This window comes from Arachis stenosperma, chromosome 2 (assembly GCF_014773155.1).
Source record: "Arachis stenosperma cultivar V10309 chromosome 2, arast.V10309.gnm1.PFL2, whole genome shotgun sequence".
Taxonomy (NCBI): domain Eukaryota; kingdom Viridiplantae; phylum Streptophyta; class Magnoliopsida; order Fabales; family Fabaceae; genus Arachis; species Arachis stenosperma.
The window spans coordinates 95,484,612-95,501,210 of NC_080378.1; positions in this window are offsets into that span (position 1 = coordinate 95,484,612).

Genomic DNA, 16,599 nt, shown 5'->3' on the forward strand with positions numbered 1-16,599 from the left:
GGACAGAATATATTATTTCAATATCTCCACTAAAAATTGTTCAACATTTGTCTCAAATTTGACCGAAATGAAAAAGTCATTCAGACGGAATAAATTTCGTTTGAAATTTTTGTCCAAAAAAGTCCTATTTCTATTTAAAACGTTTTAAATGAGTCGCTGTCATAAAGGGGAGCTTTGGTTGTGTGTTGAAGGGGTCTTATTAAAAATAATTTTAGAAAAATTCAAAACCGCCATTGACAATTACCTCAAAAGACAACGAGACCCTTGACAAAAAAAATACCAATCCGGCCCCTGAGTTTTACTTTTATGGGACTGATTAGCTCCTGTGTCAAAAAAATGTCAATGTTATTTTTTTGGCACAGGGGTTAATCAGTCCCAAAAAAAATCAAGGGCCGGGCTGGGTATTTTTTTTCTTGGGGGTCTTGTTGTCCTTTCGAGATAATTGCCAGGGACCGGGTAGGGTATTCACTCAAATAATTTCAATTATGCTTTTTTCTTTGTATGGGACCTCATACAAGAAAAGAGAAATTTGCTGTGTGAGAAGAATTGAGTTATATTGCAGGATTATGTATGTCTTTATAAGAGACTTCAACAAGATTGTACATGTAGAGGAGAAAAAGGATGCTGTCACAGAATTTTAGTAAGAATAATACAAGAAAATATACAACTGGTGGACTTTCGCTTAATAATCTTGCAATCGGATTGACACAGTTTTAATAAGATTCGAGTGGTTGGAGATGTTTCCATGAGTACACAATTAGGAGTACAAAATTAAGAGTATACTGTAAAAAAGAAGAATGCTAAAAATGATTGATAAATTTTTTTATAATTTTTTTAACTTCTTTATTTATTTGTAGTTATTCTTACAATACTTATTATGTTAAGTTCTTTTATTCAAAAAAAAATACTATAATTTTGATCCTTTTTAATTTTTTGTTTTGAGATGGCTTAATTTACTCAAATGATAACAATATTATCAATAGTTGGTGATAATTCGCAAACATGAATTAAGATAGGATAATTAATGATAATATTTTTTATAAAATATATTCTTGAAAAAGCTTTGGGGTTATTGACACAACCTTTTTAACTAATATTTAAATAAATTCAAGATAAAGAAATGACATGGATCTTTTTTTACACTAGTACACTGTGTGTTGGTATGCTTTGTGACGAGAGGTCCCAAAATCTATCATCCCAGAATATACAGGAAAGAATGGTTATTATTATTATTTCTCTAAAAATCGATTATAATGCTAATTTGGTTGTTAATGATTAAGTTAGCCATTAATTTAATAACCAATCGCATAACGATTGATTTAGCTACTAATTAAATTTGTCAAAATTTATGTTTGTGGCTAAATTGATTGATTATCATTAAAATAAAGATTGATTTAATAATCGATTGTTTTAAAATTTGATTTTTTTTGTTAGTTGTTGCCTTAATTATTAGCAACAAAATTTAACAACTAATTTAATAATTAATTATTTTTTAATATATTTTATGTTAATAGTTAAATTAGTCATTAAATTAAAAATAACGATCATTTAACGATTAAAAAATCCCAAAATTTAAGTTTTGTTTTGATTTTTAAATCAGCTACTAAATTAAAAAAATAACAATCGATGTAAAGACAAATTAAGATAGATTCGGTGCTAATTGTTAAATCAGTCATTAATTTTAATTTGCCGCTAAATAAAAAAATTAATAAAAATATTATTAATCATTAAAATTAATCACTAAAATTAGTTATTAATATATTTATGTATAAATATATATGTGATTTAATTTATTTTTAATATATATTTTATACTAATAACTTATGTTAATAGTTAATTTTAATGTACATATAACGTAGTAAAAAAACTAATTAGTGGCAATGACATATTAACGTATCGAAATTTTAAACCAAATCCTATCATTCACTGTTACAAATCCAACCCAACATGGTTAGATTTGTTTCTCGTGCACACTGCACAGTCAATAATTGAATTTATGAGATCTGAAATATGAGGCCCATTATTTCGTACCAAAGCAAAAAGTAGAATTCGGTTTCTCTCGGAGGAGTTGAAATCTGCGTTGTTACAAACAATTTATCTGTTTTTTATATGTAGGAATTTTCTTCAACATCCTTTGAGTTACAAGTCCACGTGTATCATGCTTACCATGTGAAAAAAAAAAAGAAAAAAAAAAGATCAACATAATCGGTCAATAGAAAACATTAATTTTTCAAACATTTTTTATATAAAAACATAACTTTTGTGCCATAAACTAGCTAGTATAATAAATATAAGATTAATTAAGATAATAAAAACCTTAAATTTGATTAAAATATCTTAAATTCGAAAACTAAAAAAAGTGAAAGGTAATTTTTGTAAATTTACATGATAATATATTTTAAAAACAAAATTATAAAAGAATCTTTCCAACTTCAACAATTATTATAAATTTATAATAATAAAACTCTAATAGTAAAAATTACCGAAACTTCGTGGAACTTCGCAAGTTTTAACACTACTGTCCTAGTTCTTACAATTAATTGAACACAGATAAGACGTGTTGATCATTTATACGACCCTGCTTTGAAGTTTAATTATTAACTATTAGCATGGGTCCTCTCAAAGTATACAATGATTTCAACTACAATTAATGATTAGAATCTCTTCTTTTGTTGTAGCTGTACAAGTAATTTTCATTGAAGTTAGTTAGTAAGCGGTATAAGAATATTTGTTAAAAATAATTTAAGAACACAACACCAGAAATTATTTTTAATATGGAAAGAGAGATGGTGTTTTGGTTGAATATTGATATTTGAAGTGTATTACGGTAGTATGGAAATCATTCAATACGCCTCCTACGTGTTGCAACACGCCCCCTACGTGTTGGCTAAGAAACTGTCACATGTCCAACACGCCCCCCACGTGTTGGTCAGAATGCTGCCACGTGTCCACCACGCCCCCCACGTGTTGCAACACGCCCCCACGTGTTGGCTTCCCACCCAAAAAATCCACCCATCTGTAATTACACCAAATACTCTCATTTTCAACAAAAACACCAATATTTTTTCCATACAAAAAAAATTAGCCACATATTTTTAATATGGAAAGAGAGATGGTGTTTTGGTTGAATATTGATATTTGAAGTGTATTACGGTAGTATGGAAATCATTCAACACGCCCCCCACGTGTTGCAACACGCCCCCCACGTGTTGGCTAAGAAACTGCCACGTGTCCAACACGCCCCCCACGTGTTGGCCAGAATGCTGCCACGTGTCCACTACGCCCCCCACGTGTTGCAACACGCCCCCACGTGTTGGCTTTCCATCCAAAAAATCCACCCATCTGTAATTACACCAAATACTCCCATTTTTAACAAAAACACCAATATTTTTTCCATACCAAAAAAAATTAGCCAAATAACACGGACTATGTTAAACAACTCATTTTTTAAAGCTTACTTTTACTATTAAATATACTTCAAACACTTTTTTAAAGACATAGCATATACAAATTTAGATTATTAATGTTTTTGTTACATGGCCTTAAAGTTTTGGTAACATTGAAGTAACACTTCTTTATTATTTAAAAACATTTTTTTAAATATATTATTAAAAAATTGTACTAAAATATAAAAACATATCATTTTAATTTTAATAATACTTACATAACCACTTTAATCATCCTAAATATAAATATACTAACATTTATTTTATATTTTATAAAATACTATAAAAATATATTTAAAAAAAAAGAAAATAGATTAAGGCGTAAAAACCTCGTAAAGCGGGAGAGAGATGCAAAAGGATATTTGATGGTTTAATTTGGCGGATGAGTGTTGAGAAGGGTAAACTCAGCCTTCCTTTCTTTATTTCTTTCATGGCTCTGTTCCTTTCTTCTCACGTGCGTCATCAGCATCACTATCGTTATTTTTCTTTTTATTATAAATTTTAATTTTTCTAAAATATAAAAAAATTATACAAATAATTAATTACATATTATTATATTAGTATAAAAGTATTCCCTTTTAAATTTATTATCTAAAGTATTGTTTAAGCCCATAAATCTAATTAATTAAATAAATATGTAATTTTTTTAAACTAACAATATATTAAAATTAATTTTTTTATAAGTATTTAATTAAGTGAAGACTCACGTAATTTTTTATATAAAATTAATAATCAAAATATCAATTTTATATAAAAATAACTACAAAAAAAATTTCCTGTTTAATTAAGTTTTCACAGTAGCTAACCTTAAATTAAAATAACTCATTTATATAGTTATATTAGTGTATGTTTTCGTATTATACATGAGATAATATACAAAATTATATAAAAAAATTATTCAAAAATTAAATAAAAAATATACATAGTAATTTTTACTATAAATATTTTATAATTTAAAAATAATTAGTATTTGTCTTAATTAATTTAGGTTGGTTAAATGATCATCTTCTTATTTATTCATTTAAGTAAGTATTTAAAGTTCAAATTTCGCTTTGTATGTATTACAATCCATTAGTTAGTGACAAATCCTTAATAAACAGAGCATCAATACATGGTAGATTAGTCTTCGACCTGTTGAGTTAGAAAATTCGTAAAAAAAAAATATATTTGTCTTTAAAATAGAATAATTTTTTATTAATAGCAATATTTATGGAATTTTGTCCTTGTTAAATTTATTTGGAACAATTTTATTTGTTAGTATCGTATTTATTTTTGAAGTCAAAATAATATTATCAACATTGTTATTTATTAAAATTTTATATTTTATGACATAATTTTAAAATTTTTAAACTTATAGACTTATGTCATTACAAAATTAAAGTTATTAGATTAATTAATATTTCTTGATAATATGGTGTATTCAAACACCATCGTTGAATATTAGTTAGTGCAAATTGAAACTAATAACAATTTTTGTTATTCAATAGATAATTTATTCTATTGAAAAAAATTAATATTCCTTGAATTGGTAAATATATTTTTTTTCTAATTTTTTATACTATTTTATTTGATAATATTTGCTATTAAAGAATAGCAAATAATCACACTATCCTATAATATAATATACAAAATAATTTCTTATCTTAAAATTAATTCTGATTATATTTTCTTACTCTTAGAATTGATTAACAACTCATTTTTTTTAATTTTAATAACAAAAATAAAATTGATTAGGTGAAAAATATTCAGCATTTAATAATTTCAATCATTTAAATTTTAGTTATTAAAAATTAAATTATAAATTAATTATAAATTTAATAATTGATAATATATATTAGTATGTAAATAATAATATCTAATGAATTAATTATTTATTTATTTTGACAGGGCTAATTTATAATCTATTAAAGATTAATTTATTGTCTAAATTTTTTCATAAATTTATAGTAATTAAAAATAGTGATTTTATTTTTTATTATTATTTTAAAAATTATTTATAATTTTTTAATTATATAATTAACTTAATTAATAATCTTTATTATTGTGTTTATACTAAAAAAACATGAATTTATACTATCCACATATTTTTTACTATTAATAAATAAGTAGGTATTTATACTGTTATACTTATGGTCTAGATGAGAATTTAAGTTATTTATTTTATATGTTAAATAATATTTTATATATTAAATTTATTAAATATTAAGATGAAAAATTATGCAATAAATTATATAAATAATCATTATAAAAAAACTATTTATCATATATAATAATTTTTGGTATATATAGTGTCATGTATATATTAGAATTATCTATTTTAGTTATGTGAATGATTATTGTTATTTTTACTTTTTATTACATTAATAAATAATATTTAAAACTAAAAAAATAATTAATTTTTTAATTTGAATTAAAAAATCTCTTATAAATATATCCAACTTTTATATATACTAAACGTTATAATATTAAATAGTATATTATTTGTTATAATAATGACTCGATATTAATTCAAGATATATTTGGGTCTAATAAGATCTCAATACAAGTAAGATCAACCTAGTCCCATTGTTAGAGTCCCAAATTCGACTTAAGTTTATTACTTTAAAGGCCCAACACAGATGAAATTCACGTGTTGCCTATCAAATCAGCTCAAATTAGATCTCCGTTACTAATTAGGTATGGTAATAAATACTCAGGGAAGCGTGGCAGCCCCCTTCCCATTCCTCACTTCCGTTTTAAAAAAAAATGCCTCCTTCCTTTTCCATCTTTGTAAATCCCTATTTAATTATCCCTTAGGGAATACACATCTCTTCCAATATCTACGAATATTCTTTAAAAATATTTGAAAAAGATTAACACGAAAAGACGTAATATAGTAATCATATAATATTCAATTCAATATAATTCAACACAATTCATAACATATTTATTATGAAAAATAACATTTCAAAAGAAAAAAATATAAAAACATATTCTAACATCATAACATAACATAATTTTTTGGGAATGATACTAAGCGACGTAATGATGGAATTGAGAGAGAGAGAGAGATCTAGTCCCCATCTAACTCCAAAATTGCGTGGGTGGGTTGTGGAGATTTCACTGGTCCCCATCTAACTCTAAAACGCGAGTAATCTCTGCAAATATCAATTTCGATTGTTTTTGTGATCATCCTTATTGCTAGCATTCATTGGTTCGTTCATGATGTGGAGTTATTTCAGCCACTCAGTAAATTCTTAGATAATCAAAGTCTAGGTTATATCATTATTATAAAGTCACATGTATCCTTGTTATAACAATATTAATAGAAGATAAATGAAAAAAATGCTAAATAAGTCATATTTTTCATATATATAATAATAACTAATATCACATATTATAACTTGTGAAATCATAATACTTTGAGAAGTAATGTATAGATAACTTAAATGATAATAAATCTGAAAAATTTAAAAAAAAAATAAAAATATAAAAAAAATTGCATGTTAATCCATAATTTTTTTTTTAAAATTTGTCCATAATCTATGATTAATAACTTTGAAATTACATATATATTATTTATCTTATATATTTTTTATTTGATAGAGACTCATAATTTTTTAATTGTAGAGAATTTTTTTTCTTTAAATAAAATAGGGAATTAACTCCCTAACTAAAGAACTTGAAGAACTCAATTAATTATAATATTTTTAATTTATTTTAATAAAATATAATTTGAATAATTGACATTAATAATTTTTTTTAAAATTAGCATTTGTGGAAAAAATTGCACACGAAGAATGTGAATCACAGTCTCCCGTTACCCATCCATCTTCTTTCATGCATTGAGTGCTGGTTGGCGCACTGAGTGCCGACGATCTCAACGCCATAATTATCATGTCGCTGCCTTTTCGGCGGTCTGCTGTGTGTATTGCCATAAACGTTGACGTTCGTGAACGGGGTGCAAGTGTTGTTTACTGCTCGATCACGTTGCTGTTTCACCTCAAGAACTATCACCTCGCAAGGACCATTATGCGAGAACCAACAGTACATTTATCTAATATTCACCGTATATTTATTTAAAATTTTTAATTTAAAAATACCATTATATTAATTTAAAATATAATAATACAATTACATTTATTTAAAATTTTTAATTTAAAAAAATATGAATATATCAATTTAAATTAATACAAGTACATGTATTTAAAATTATAGAATTATTTATTGTAGTAGAAAATATTAAAATTTTTCTAGTACAACCTTGATTATGATAAATCTCATGATAGTGTGAATTTTTTTATGTTAGAAAAATTTGTATAATTATGTTTGATTTCTAAGAGTATTAAAATTATTTTTAAATTATAAATTTTAAAATAAAAAATATAAATAAACATACTTGTATTAGTTTAAATTGAAATATTTATATTTTTTAATTAAAAATTTTAAATAAACGTATCGGTATTATTTCAAATTAATATAATAATATTTTTTAAATTAAAAGATTTAAATAAACATACTAGTATTATTTTAAATTAACGTATTCGAATTTTTTAAATTAAAAATTTTAAATAAAAGTATTGTTGCTAATTTTATATTTGTATAATTAGTGAAGGTTAGATAAATATATTATTATTAATTTCGCACTTGTATAATTAGTGAATATTAGATAAATGTATTGTTGTTAATTTCACTCTCCAACATAGTTTCTCTTTCCACGTAAATCATGGATTTTTCTTTTGTTTTTAGTCTCATACATATGGGTTGGATCTGCCAAAATTTGATGGGAGTGATGCCTTGGGTTGGATTTTCTCTATGGATCAATATTTTGATTTTTTCTAGGTTCCCAATGAAGAACATATGGGTTTAGTAGCGCTTTAAATGTTGGGTGTAACACCCTAATATTCAAATCCTTATGCTCGAGTCATAAGTCAATGATATTACGATGGTACGATTCTCAGGTGGATTTTTAATATATAAATATAGGTAATTTTCGAAAGGAGTATTAATCGAGAAGCCTGAAAAGAGTAGAAATAAAATCGCAAAGACGTATCACTCACGTTTCGACAACAAAAAGTTAAACTGTTATGCCGAACGCGATATACGGACAAGGCATAAAGGAGATTAAGAGATAGATAACAGATAGATATTTATAGCATAAGTAAATAGCCACTAGTCGCGACCCGCGAAGTTTAGGCCGGCTAGAGTACAGTATGAAAGTAGTTGACAATAGTATATCCTAATCTCTCCCAAAGAAAATATAAGAGCCTTTATAGGCAAGTTCCAAAAGAGTTCAATACATAATATAATCTTTTCAAAGCAAAGGTGGAGAGATTCTAAGCAAAACACAAAGTAGAGAAAATAAATATCTTCGCCGTCTCTCAGGTGAACCACAGCTCACTTCTGAACACCTGGATCTGTATCTGAAAAACAAGAGATATATACGGAATGAGAACCCCGGGCCCATGGGTTCCCAGTACGGTAAAAGTGTCAAATAAATACAATGCACTACAATAAAAACTCACTAAGCATCCTAAACTCCTTTTCACCCAGTATCCAGCCTAGATTCTCACTAATTTATAAATAGGCATCTGTCGTAAGGGGATACTAAATCTAATTCATATCTCATATGATTCCCAACTCGCTGACTCTCCCATGAATCAGATTCAGAATCATAAACAAAACCATCATCAGTCGTACTGTCTCAGCAATTCTATATCAATACATCATACCCTCACCTGGAGCTAGTGAAACCACATCTCTGCGTCTACTCAGGGAGCTCAAATCATCTCAACCAATGATCATCATCATCATGCAATTGCATCATCAATTCATCTCATCAAGAACAGCCCTCAACATCCACCGACACTAACATGAGGGGCCTCTCAGTTGTACAAACACAAGCAATACAGGTAAGTAATATACAATTAAGGTACAAGTAGAACAAGTAGCACATAATCAGGTAACATAGCACATATAATGTAGAAATCCAAAACAAATATGCAAACCCAAACAATTCAAACATATGCAAATGATGAATGCATGCCCTATGGCTGATGATATCATCTGTCGGTTATCAAGCCAACCCGACGTGTCCGGTAGCTAACTCGGGCACAGTCTCTCTGTTGCATAATAATATCATTAGAGGGTATCTGCGCCCTGTCGCCATTAGAGGGTATCTGCGCCCTGTCGCCATTAGAGGGTATCGGTGCCCTGTCACCCTTACAACTAGATAGAAAACACAAGCATGCTTACATTCAACATTTTTCATCATTATTCATTTATCATATTCGTTCATTTATCATATATGCCTTTATACTCAGCCATAATCCATAATGACTTTGCCGTAACTCGGCAATAACTCAGCCATCCGGCTCACAGTTCAATCCAGAACTAGCCAATTTATCAACATGGCTTCGCCATATCCGGCAATAACTCAGCCATTCGGCTCATGGTTCAATCAAGAACCAACCATTTATCAATAATTATAGCCCTTCGGCTCATGGCATACACGGTACTTCCACCGCCATCCTCCATATCTCATATAATCATCTTTGATCATCATTGATCACAACTTTTTCCCTTGCTTCATTCGCAAGTTACCACATCCCCTAGCTCCTTCCTCTTTGCTAGGCATATCATAATGATTCAATATATAAGGGGTGAGATCGGAGGCTTAAAAGTATGAGATTTAGCTTTTAAAACTCACAAATCAACTTCGGAATGAAAACAGGACTACGCGCACGCGTACTTCACGCGCACGCGTGGATGGCCACAAAGCTCATCGACGGGTATGCGTCATACACGCGGACGGCGGATTAAAACACAGCCAGATGACGCGTACGTGTCAGCCACGCGTACGCGTCAGCCACGCGTACGCGTCAGCCACGCATACGCGTGGGTGCATTTGCGCCCCAGGCACAAAACTGGCACAACTCTCGGGAAAATGGCTGGGCATTGGGTGCAGCGCATCGATGCGCACGTGCAAACCACACGCACGCGTGGATAGTGCCTTCTTGAAGAACGACGCGTACGCACCAAGTGCGCCTACGCGTGGGGGGGTCATTCTGCAAAAAAAATTTCTAAGTTAAAAGCTGCAGAATTCACAGATTCAACCCCCAATCTTTCGACGGACATAACTTTCTCATTTTAAATCATTTTTCGCCCGTTCTTCGAACGGCATGGACATCCTGGATCCAATTTCACTTTTAAACAATTTTGGCACAAAACAGAAATCTGCAGTCCAAGTTATGTCCCGTCAAAGTATGCCCAAAAACCATGTTTTCACTCAAAATCGCAAAGTGCCATTTTCAAAACAAGCCATTTCCAACTCTTTTCAAAATCAACCAAAACATGCCAATTTCATCCCTTTTCTTTGAAATCAATCAAAGTATATCAAAATCGACATTAAGCCTCCTCAACTCATACACTAACACATTACCACAATTCACAAAACCGCCATATAACCATTTTTACCCATTTCACACAAATGGCTAAATTACAAACACATTAACATATCATACATCCTTCCTCATCCCAATTTCTAACAATACTATTCCCAATCAATCATCATTATACATAATCAATATCATACTCACTATCACATGGTTTCACCCACAAATCAACCTTAATCATTTCTCAAGCATATATCACAACATACATATCTCTCATGCATCATCATACTATCAAGGCATCAATAATCATGATCACATATATGACCACATAACATACCTCAACCAAAACCAAACATACCTCATCTATACAATTTCACCCAAAATTACCAAATTTCACACTTCAACTCCTCAAACCTTATTATTCAATAACCAACCCAATCATTCACATATTCATTATCTGAAATTCATCCAATCACTTGTATCATCATACAATGCACACATCAACTTACCTTCCTTACCTCTTTCCGGCCTCCGGCCCAAAATTTACGGCCTCCGGCCCAATTTCACAATTTAAATGCATAAACCACAAATCAATACTCATTACCCAATATATCAAATTTTCAATACACCAAGCATATAAGGCCACACAATTCTCAACCCAATCATTAATTCACATTAGATACCAACTATGCATATTAGCACCAACCATTTACACAATCCAAACTTAATCCTATGGCATCTAGCCTAGGAATTCTCATCACACCACACGGTACTTAAATGAAACTTAAATCGTACCTCTTGTAGCCAAATCAATTGAGCCTCTTCTTTAGAAGTCTCTACCAACCTTAGTCCCAAGCCTCACCAAAGCTCCTCAAGCAACACCAATCTCCCAATTGTGCACCAAGATCATCAAATACACTAACATAACCAATATTACATATATACATCAACCTAGGGCTCATAAAAATGACAAATCACAAGGGTTTGAGCACTTCTTACCTCAGCCCATATGAAGTAGGGATAGAACCTACTTGGAACCCAAAAATATGTAATAGTGGAGAATTTCGAAAATTGAGCAGAGATGAATAGAATGCTCACCACAAAAATTAGATAGAATTGTAGAGAATGAGAAGAGCGACGCGTGGCCACAATCGGCTCGTCAATCGGAGCTCCGTAGCTCAAGTTATGGTGGTTTGAAGATCAAAGAGAGTTAGGTTTTCTCTCTTCTCTTCTCTCTTCCCAATTTCAGCGCCCAACACCCATTCTTTAGGGCAAAATGAGCTGAAATGCTCATAAATAATGTTTATATATGTTGGGTCTTGGGCCCACTTAGGCCCGGTTCACTTATTTTTGTCCGTTGGCCCAATTTTTGACCAAAATCTTTAAGATTAGCGCTCTAAATCGCACTTCAAATATTTCTACCTCCCCTAATGATAATTCCTCATTTCTTAATCTTATTTACTCATAATCAATTTTCTCAGCTGTAGTACCAGACAGATCTCAGCCAGTACTTCCGGTCAAAATTCCACTGCGCGCTTTTACGCAGAAAACTATGTTTTCCGACTCGGAAAAATTCACTGAATCCAAATATCATATTTAAATCATCAAATTCCAATTGCCAAATCTTCCAACCATATTCGCTCCTACTTAACTTATTATTTAATTAATTTCGGTTAGACCGGGTATTACATTCTACCCCCCCTAACAGAAATTTTCGCCCTCGAAAATTCCATCCATCACTACGAGTACGCGAGTATAGTCTGCCTTTATATCAAACGCATAACAGTTCCAAGGTCCTTTTTACTCTGCGCGCTTCCATTGCCGCGCTCTGATTTCTCTATCCCTGAGGGTCTCGGTCGTTCGTTCAACGCCGACCAACAGCCTCGTCCCTTACTTTTACCGTCTCATCAACTCACACCTTATTAAATCTCGAATCATGTCATCAATAAGATTGCCATCATCGTTAATCATAGCCATTATCCCACGTCACTATAATCAATCAACGATCATCACCACACCTTAATATACTCCATCACTATCCTCTCTCTCTCTCTCTCTCTGCCAAGCCAATTCCTCTAATCACAGTTCAACTCCAAGCATAATCTCCAAACTTACTTTCTTATTCTCAAACCCTCAAATTTCTTCATGACTTGCTGATATAAAGTCTCTGGCTTATCAATCAAAAACTCCTTTCATTTCTAGAAATTAAATGAGTTTGGAATAGCAAGTTAACAAAATCATAAGAGTTCGCATTTCCTTTAATAATCTATAAAAGCATTTGAAACACATCTCTTTTGTTAAAATTACTCATATCAAAAATCATCTTCAAAACCAAAACCAACACTCTTTCAAATTCTTGGGGAAAAATTTTCAACAGTACCTCTCCAAAAATTGGAGTTTACCACCTGTCACGGGTTCCCTCAAACCAATCTCAATACCGCATCAACATTTCGATTTAATGGTTTTCACATTCGTCTTTCAAAACCAATCATTATAAATCTCAAACTAAAACCAAGGTCACTATAACCAAACATCACAGTACTCATCTCTCAACACCACAACTTGCACTCTCTCATCATCTAAATCCAATTGTGCATTAATGATAATTTTCTCATCCGCTTTAGAACTATCAAAGCTCGCAGCCGCAATCATTTCCAACTATTTGGGGATCATTACTTGTAGTAACCCACTTAACCCTTATAGTATTCAAACATAAGATACTATAGTAAACTTTTACAGCTCTTATTCGTAGCTATCCTATGTTACTGCTTTCACAAGTTTTCGTTGCTTTATTCTGATCTCTCGTCTAGTAGGAGCTCTATCACTTACTTCCTCAAGTACTCAACCACAACTTAGCATGACTGGCATTCACTAGATTTCTATCTATGATAGCCAAAACCACATACCAACTTAATCGTACTTTTAGTACGTTGTTACCAATCTTTCGCTTACCAATTCCCAAACCGTCGGATTTAACGGTATCTCCCGTTGTTGTAGTGAACACACGACCTTGTTGTTGGCTCTTGGTAGTATTCCGGTTGACCTTCTTAGGACGTTTCTAGGACACATGTCCAACTCCTCTACAACCATGGCAAAGTCCCAATCTACCTCGACACGGAGTTCCCGAATGATGGCTTTGACATCGCCCACCAGTCATTCCACTCTGAGGTTGCTTTCCGTTAAAGGCATACCTAATCATTTATGCTCACCAAACCTTCTATTAAGATAACTTAGGGTTATCTAGAACAGATCATAATTTTTCATTCAACCATGTATTATGAGTGAATACCAGCCTTCAGCATTATCTAAAGTGGTAAAGAATTAAGTTATCAGTTTTCTTATTACCTCAGGTACGAAAATCGGACCTGGCAGTCTCCCGGTCCTTCCGGTGTGGGCAATCTCTGACAAAATGTCCTAGCTTTCGTCAATTGTAACACAAACCCGAACCATAACGACACGTTCTATTTGGGTGATGACCTCCACATCTCTGACAGCTCAAAACATCCGAAGCAGCCACTATTTGTTTTTCCCTACCTTTTCCTTGGGAATTCTTATTCGTCGCAAGGTCATTTCGCCTTTGGGAAAAATGTTGTGGGTATCCTCTTCTCTTAAACTCTTGACCCCTTGTTGGGTACTCTTGATTGTGCTCCCTACGGTGGAATTCCCGACGGTCATTCTTCGCCTCAACAGCCTTTCTCACACATTCTTCAGCAATACGGCTCTTGTTCACAAGTTCGGAGAAGACCCTAATCTCCATCGGTCCAACGGAGCTCAGGATTTTACTTCGAAGTCCTCCCTCATACTTAATACACTTCCATTCCTCGAAGTCTCCCGGGGTTCCTTGACACATATGAGAAAACCTGAATAACTCCTCAAATTTATCCGTATACTCAGATACGGATATTGTACCCTGCTTCAGTTGCAGTAATTCAAGTTCCTTGACCGTTCTAGCAGAATTTGGGAAGTACTTCTTATAAAATTCCACTTGGAAGGCACCCCAGGTGATAGGATCATTCCCCTGCTGCAGGAGACATCGAGCCCCTTGCCACCAATGTGATGCTTCCCCCGTGAACAGATAGGTAGCAAATTCAACACACTGCTCTTCAGGCACTAACTGCGCTTGCAGTGCTCGCTCCATGGCCTGAAACTAGGTGTCAGCTTCAGTCGGATTAGTGGTTCCCTTGAACTTAGGTGGATTAACCTTTAAGAAAGTTGCCAGTGTCATCGGGCCCTGAGCTCCACTTCCACCATTGCCATTATTGTTTATCTGTTGCCAAGAGCCTTCGCAGTGGCCTGCATAGTAGCAGCCATATTCTCCAACGCCGCCATAAGGTTTACCGGGATATTCGGGTTGATTTCCGGTTCTTGAGTACTAGTACGATCTCTCTCACGTCCCCGACCAGGTCCACGAGGCGCCATCTGGTTCCTATATACACCAAACAATCGATATCAAGTTGATCAGTCTCAATATCGGAAGTATAGTGCTTCAAAGTACCAAAGGTACACTCATGAACTTCATGCTAGATGTATCGATTAGATACCCTAACTAGCACAGGCACAGACTCAGAGTATGCATTGAAGCATAAGCAGTTCCATCCCTCAGGCTCACGAGGATGAACTGCTCTGATACCATAATGTAACACCCTAATATTCAAATCCTTATGCTCGAGTCATAAGTCAATGATATTACGGTGGTACGACTCTCAGGTGAATTTTTAATATATAAATATAGGTAATTTTTGAAAGGAGTATTAATCGAGAAGCCTGAAAAGAGTAGAAATAAAATCGCGAAGACGTATCACTCACGTTTCGACAATGAAAAGTTAAACTGTTAAGCCGAACGCGATATACAGACAAGGCATAAAGGAGATTAAGAGATAGATAACAGATAGATATTTATAGCATAAGTAAATAGCCACTAGTCGCGACCCGCGAAGTTTAGACCGGCTAGGGTACAGTATGAAAGTAGTTAACAACAGTATATCCTAATCTCTCCCAAAGGAAACATAAGAGACTCTATAGGCAAGTTCCAAAAGAGTTCAATACATAATATAATCTTTTCAAAGCAAAGATAGAGAGATTCTAAGCAAAACACAAAGTAGAAAAAATAAATATCTTCGCCATTTCTCAAGTGAACCACAGCTCACTTCTGAGCACCTGGACTTGTATCTGAAAAACAAGAGATATATACGGAATGAGAACCCCAGGCCCATGGGTTCCCAGTACGGTAAAAGTATCAAATAAATACAATGCACTGCAATAAAAACTCACTAAGCATCCTAAACTCCTTTTTACCCAGTATCCAGCCTAGATTCTCACTAATCCATAAATAGGCATCTGTCGTAAGGGGATACTAAATCTAGTTCATATCTCATATGATTCCCAACTCGCTGACTCTCCCACAAATCAGATTCAGAATCATAAACAAAATCATCAACAGTCGTACTGTCTCAGCAATTCTATATTAATATATCATACCCTCACCTGGAGCTAGTGAAACCACATTACTGCGTCTATCCAGGGAGCTCAAATAATCTCAACCAATGATCATCATCATCATGCAATCACATCATCAATTCATCTAATCAAGAACAGCCCTCAACCTCCACCGACACCAACATGAGGGGCCTCTCAGTTGTACAAACACAAGCAATACAGGAAAATAATACACAATTAAGGTACAAGTAGAACAAGTAGCACATAATCAGGTAACATAGCACATATAATGTAGAAATCCAAAACAAATAGGCAAACCCAAACAATTCAAACATATGCAAATG